Source organism: Hyperoodon ampullatus (assembly GCF_949752795.1).
Source record: "Hyperoodon ampullatus genome assembly, chromosome: 3".
Classification (NCBI taxonomy): Eukaryota; Metazoa; Chordata; class Mammalia; order Artiodactyla; family Ziphiidae; genus Hyperoodon; species Hyperoodon ampullatus.
The window spans coordinates 168,357,516-168,364,227 of NC_136916.1; positions in this window are offsets into that span (position 1 = coordinate 168,357,516).

The following is a 6,712-nucleotide window of genomic DNA, read 5'->3' on the forward strand; positions in this document are numbered from 1 at the left end:
CTCAGAAGGAAGGAAACATTTTTGCTTTTGTCATTTCTCTTAACCCTCACTCAGCAAGGCGCTGGCATCTGCATTGTCCACTACTCATTACTTTATTTTTTATTTTTTTATTTTTCTTTGTGGTACGCGGGCCTCTCACTGTTGTGGCCTCTCCCGTTGTGGAGCACAGGTTCCGGACACGCAGGCTCAGCGGCCATGGGTCACGGGCCCAGCCGCTCCACGGCATGTGGGATCTTCCCGGACCGGGACACGAACCCATGTCCCCTGCATCGGCAGGCGGACTCTCAACCACTGCACCACCAGGGAAGCCCCCAACTACTCATTACTTTAGACAATGGAGTTGGTCACTGCTGAGGCCTCTGGACTTCTGTGAGTGAGAGGGCACAGCTGAAAGCCCAACTCCCCCAAGCCCGGCTACCTGTGCCAAGCAGCTGGCAACACCCCGAGAAGCCGGGTCACTTGGAGGCCCGGCTGGGGCGGAACTGTGGGGACCAGCTTGTCACCGGTGACGTCACTGGGCGGGGCAGTTTGAGTTTGGGAATTCTCAGCTGGAGGCTCAGAGAAAATGACCTGTGTGTGGGCACAACCTGCACCTTGGGGCAGCCCACTCTGCCACCCTGCCACTTGTCTGTGCTCCAGCTTCACTCCCAGCCTGGGTACCAGCCCCTTCCCAGCCTTGGGGCCTCCGGCTTCATTAGTGGCACAGCATATAAATGAGGCATGGCTCCCCTGGGATGGCCACCCTCCCCGGGGAGCTGCAGACCCTACCCCAACCTCTCTCCCTGGTGCGCACTGGCCTTACTGCTGCAGGTGACGTGGAAAGCCCACCAAGAGAAGCCTCCTCGGCAGCATGCCGGAAGTGGTCCTGCAGTTTCCCTTAGTGCGCCTGCTCTGTGCTTCCTGTCCCTCCAGGTTGTTTTCTCTGAGCCTCCAGCTGAGAATTCCCAAACTTAATGCCTTGCTCCTTCCTTGAAACCCCCCAGCAGTTCCTCAGCTCCTATAAAGAGACTCCCCAACGTGTGGACCACCTGCATAACTGCTTGTCAAAATGCAGGTTTCCAGGTTGCATCCTGGACCCACAGAATCACAGTTTCTAGGGATGGGACTCTGGAATCCATCTTTGAATATGAGCTCCCTGGGTGATTCTGTTTTCTCTGATTTGGGGTATCCTGACCTACAGAAAAAAGTCCAGTTGTCTTTATGGCACCGGCATCTTTCACAGCTAGGCTCGGGTCTACCTACCCAGGCTCGTTTGTCACAACTGGGTTCACAGTGAACTTGTCATTGTTCCCCAGCATCGTGCGCCCTACCGTTTCCACATTCCTCTACAAATACTCTTCCTTCTGTCTGGAAGCACAGTCCCTCCTTTCCCCCTTGAAAACTCCTACACATCTTTGAAGACAAGATCAAACAGCACCTCCTCTGGAAGCCCTCCATGGCTCCCTCCAGGTAAGCAGTTGTTGCTGCAGCGCAAGGTCATACCGTGATTACAGCACTTCCCATCCTGTCCTGTCCTCCTCCCTTTAACCCCACCTGGCAACGCCCTCCTCATTGTCAGCCCCTGGCGACAGGAGGACTGTTTTATTTATCTTTGAAACCCCAGCTACTAACACCCTTCCTGGTACATCCTGGGTGCTCGGTAAATATTTATGTAACTTTAAGTGGTCTCTTGGACACTAATTTCCCATCTCTTCTTAATTGAGGTTCTGCCTTAGGCTGCTGGGCTTCATTTAAACCTTGGTCATTAAAAAGCAGTTCCTTTGTTTCTTCTGCGTGATTCATATTTAGCCAAAGAGGTTTATTTCTCCAATAAACCCTGTTCTCCAGACAGCCACATTCATCTGCTCCTCCTACTGAGAAATGCAGGGACAGTATGCACCAAGAGCTCCTGTGCTAGTGAATGCAGAAGAAGGGGACCAGGGGGCTTCCCTGGTGGTGCAGTGGTTGGGAGTCCGCCTGCCGATGCAGGGGACACGGGTTCGTGCCCCAGTCCGGGAGGATCCCACATGCCACGGAGCGTCTGGGCCCGTGAGCCATGGCCGCTGAGCCTGCGCGTCTGGAGCCTGGGCTCCGCAACGGGAGAGGCCACAACAGTGAGAGGCCCGCGTACCACAAAAAAAAAAAAAAGAAGGAGACCAGGGAAACTCGGTTCAGTCTCACCGCCAGCCAGCAGTTGATCAAGGCTGCTTCCCTGGCATTTGCCTCCTGTGTTTGCAGGGTTAAATGAGGTTCTTTAGGGGGGAAAAAACTCAGAACTCTTTTCTTTGTTCTACTGACTCCTCTAATTTTTTTTTAAGGTTTTATTTATTTATTTATTTATTTATTTATTTAGGCTGTGTTGGGCCTTCATTTCTGCGCGCAGGCTTTCTCTAGTTGTGGCGAGTGGGGGCCACTGCGTTGGCGTGCATGGGCTTCTCATTGCGGTGGCTTCTCTTGTTGTGGAGCATGGGCTCTAGGCACGCGGGCTTCAGTAGATGCAGCGTGAGCTCAGTAGTTGTGGCTCACGGGCCCTAGAGAGCAGGCTCAGTAGTTGTGGCTCGCGGGTTTAGTTGCTCCACGGCATGTGGGATCTTCCCGGACCAGGACTCAAACCCGTGTCCCCTGCATTGGCAGGTGGATTCTTAACCACTGTGCCACCAGGGAAGTCCTGCTCTAATTTTTAATATGAAAAAAAGAGAATCTCAGGTTCATGTTCTAAGCGGGTGGCTAACCTATCAGGGAATGTAGAGCTGACAGGTGTATTGTTAGCAAACCCAACGGACTCTAAGCTCCAAGCAACAGAAATGCAGGCTGGGGATATTTCCTACTTCCTGGTGACCCAAGACTGCTGGAGAATTTTTGCCTGATGTGAATTCAGGTACATATTCGGCCTTAACAGTTGGGGTTAACACCCATCCGATTTCTTCTGTATGGATCTCTTCCTTTCTGTTTTTCTTGGTTGAGGACTTCATATCTTTAAGGATTCCTGCTGCTAAACTGTTTTCATAGATGCAAACCAACTGTTCTGGTGGTGAGGCTATTATATTCCCTGCCAACTTATCTCCAGGAGAATTAAGGGGTTTGGGGAAGGGGAGGATGGCAAGCACTAAATGGACTGGCTGAGCGCTGAGTTGGACACAAACAATATGGTCTTGCTCCTAGAATTCTGAAAGTTCAGGGTGAGAAGGAACTTTGAAGTTCACCTTGTCTAACCCCTCCTTTCCATGCTTGAACTCCCTCTGTGAATTTCCCAGCAAAAGTTGATTATCTAACCCTTGTACAATCACTTTCTGTGCCAGAGAATTCGTTACTCTCTCAGGCAGCCCATTCCATTTTCTGATTTCTCTCCTCGCCAGCTTTCTCATAGGGTAAGCTGACATCGTGTCTCTGTAACTTCTAGGGAATGGCCTTGCTTGTGCCTGCTTGTGTCATGTAGAGAGAGAGGCTTAAGGATTGGAGGTTTTCTCTTGTTCAGGTTAATCATCCCTGGTTTTGTACACTACTTCTGTGGGTGATGGGAACCTACATTGTTTTTACACTTTTTTTCACATAATGGAGGTACTGCGACATGAGCCTTCTAGGGAGAGCTCCCCAGTGGCATGGTTTACTTACTTCTCCCCAGGATGGGCATGTGAATTCCATCCACAGCCATTCACATCAAAGTGGTGGCTGTCACTACCTCAGTACTTAGTAGCTTAATGCTGGGCACATAGGGGTGCTCAATGAATATTTACTGGATAAATACAAGGGTAGATGGATGAATGGGTGGTTGAATGGGTGGGTGGTTGAATAAATAAATAGATAAATGGATAAATAAATGAAATTATGACTCAGTAAGTGAAGGAGGCCAACTGGAAATGTTTGGATCAATCAATCAATATCTATGGAACCTCTTCTATACCAATATTGTGCTGGGTAGAGGGAAGGAATGCTGGGGAGAAAATGAGCCTTTTACAAAAAGTGTAGATATAATGATTTATATCCTAATGATAGAAACAGCTGGATGCAGACCTGTGAAAACAGCCTCCTCCCTCTCTAGATCTGATGCTTATTGATATCTGTCTATAGCAAGTTACCCGCAACATAAATTTGGCTCCTTGGAATTCCTTCCTGTGATTTGGGATTGAAAGAAGTTAGAGCTGGAAGGGCTATTAGTGATTAATTGGTCAAACCCTCTCTTTTACAGTGAGGACCTGGAGATGCAAGTGACTTACCCAAAGCCACACAGGGAATTAGTGCCAGAGCCAATTCTGGAATCCCTGTCTCTCAACTCCCAGTCTAGCACCTCTTTTCCAGTATGCTTTCTTTGCTCAGAGATTATTTGTCTTAATCCACATTCATTGTGTACTTGCTCCAAAATGTCTGCTTTGCATTGACTTTGCAGACCTGGCTGGCTTTGAATTCCATAGATATCATTCATTCATTCATTCATTCACTCATTCTCTATCCAGCCACACTTGGGGGAATATTTATTATTTCACATTGACCATTAGTATTTAGGATAAACAATGCTCCATGTATTTATTAAAAATAACTTTGAAAATAGTCTCCTTGGTTTTTACGTAAGGTTCACAGCAATCTCCCTTGGAAGCCAGTATGGAGTTGAAGAAGGCTGTGTGTGATTTAAATTTAAAGATGGGCCAGATATGACCTGTGATCAATTTTCAGTGGCTGTTGTGCATTTGGGTTGCAGAGACATTAAGGAAGGCTTGTAAACTACCTAACAGAGCACTTAAAAATCTAATAAATAAGAAATACATTGCCACAGTCAGAAGCCTCAATGGAGGTCGGAGGGAGCCAGAGAAGTAATTTGTACAGTAAATCCTGTGTATTTCCATTACTCTTTTTTTCCCCTTCAGACAGGCTAAAAATAGAAGTCTCAAATAAATATATATCAGAGGTAGAAAATGGTGATTTAGAATGAATTGCTTGATGGTCTAAGCTGACAATATAGAAATTGGAATCAGAGATTATAAGCGCAGGGTATGATACCGCCATGCTTTCTAGGGAGCCGTATTTGATTTGGCAAAACGTCTAAAGGGCTAGGTGGGGGGGGGAAATGTTGCCAAGTCCCATAAAAACAGATCAAGGTGAACAAGGTGAAGACCCAGGGAAGTATGACTTTAGTCCTTACCTGGCTGATGTCTCCTGGACATTCCATGGTCTGACTTCTTTATGGTCATTAATGGCCATGACTGAAAGTGTTTCAGCTCCGATGTCTCAAACCATCTGGCTTCTCCTCCCATCATGCAACTACTCTTCTGATGACCACCAATGACCTCCTTGTCACTGAGGCCAATGGACACTTGTTCTATCCCTTGTTTCATGTGACGCTGATATTGACCCCTGCTTCCTTTTCCTTTCTCTGCTTTTCTTCCTCTTTCTCATCCCCATGTTCTCAGTATCCTTTGCTGGCTCCTTTTCGCCACTTGTATTTGAATGTTGATGTCCCCCAAGGCCTGTCCTTCACTCTCTTTTTACTCCACACATTCTGAGCAACTTTGAGACTCTCAGCTTTCTGTCTTCGCCCATTGTATGTCTTAGCTCCATGTTTTCAAATTTTTTCTAGATCTGTGCTGCTTAATATAGTTGCCGCTAGCTGCATGTGGCCTTTTAAATTCAAAATCTCAAATTAAAATAAAATTTAACATTTGGTTTTTCATTCACATAAGCCACATTTTAAAAAATCGAAGTATAGTTGATTTATAATGTTGTGTTAGTTTCAAGTGTACAGCAAAGAGATTCAGTTATACATATATATCTATTCTTTTTCCAGATTCTTTTCCATTATAGGTTATTACAAGATACTGAATATAGTTCCTTGTGATATACAGCAGGTCGTTGTTGCTTACCTATTTTATATATAGTATTATATATCTGTTAATCCCAAACTCGTAATTTATCCCTCCCCGCCCCCTTTTCCCCTTTGGTAACCATAAGTTTGGTTTCTATGTCTTGTGAGTCTGTTTCTTTCTTTCTTTCTTTATTTTTGGCTGCTTTGGGTCTTCTTTGTTGCATGCGGGCTTTCTCTAGTTGTGGCGAGCGGGGGCTACTCTTTGTTGTGGTGCTCGGACCTCTCATTGCGGTGGCTTCTCTTGTTGTGGTGCATGGGCTCTAGGCATGAGGGCTTCAGTAGTTGTGGTTCGCAGGCTCTAGAGTGCAGGTTCAGTAGTTGTGGCGCACGGGCTCTAGAGCACAGGCTCAGTAGTTGCAGCGCACAGGCTTACTTGCTCTGCGGCACGTGGGATCTTCCTGGACCAGGGCTCGAACCCATGTCTCCTGCATTGGCAGGCGGATTCTTAACCGCTGCACCATCAGGGAAGTCCCTGTGAGTCTATTTCTGCTTTGTAAATAAGTTCATTTGTATCCTTTTTTTTAGATTCCACATATAAATGATATCATCTCTTTGTCTTTCTTTGTTTGGCTTACTTCACTTAATATGATAATCTTTAGGTCCATCCATGTTGCTGCAAATGGCATTATTTCATTCTTTTTATGGCTAATATTCCATTGTATATACATGTACCACATTTTCTTTATCCATTCATCTGTAGATGGACATTTAGGTTGCCCCCATGTCTTGGCTATTGTAAATAGTCACACAAGCCGCATTTTGAGGGCTTTATAGCTGTTTGTGGCTCTCATGTTGGACAGTGCAGCTACAGAACACTACCATCTTTGCAAAAGGTTCTACTGCACAGTGCTGTTCTAGCTATTGCCACCTGAATATCCC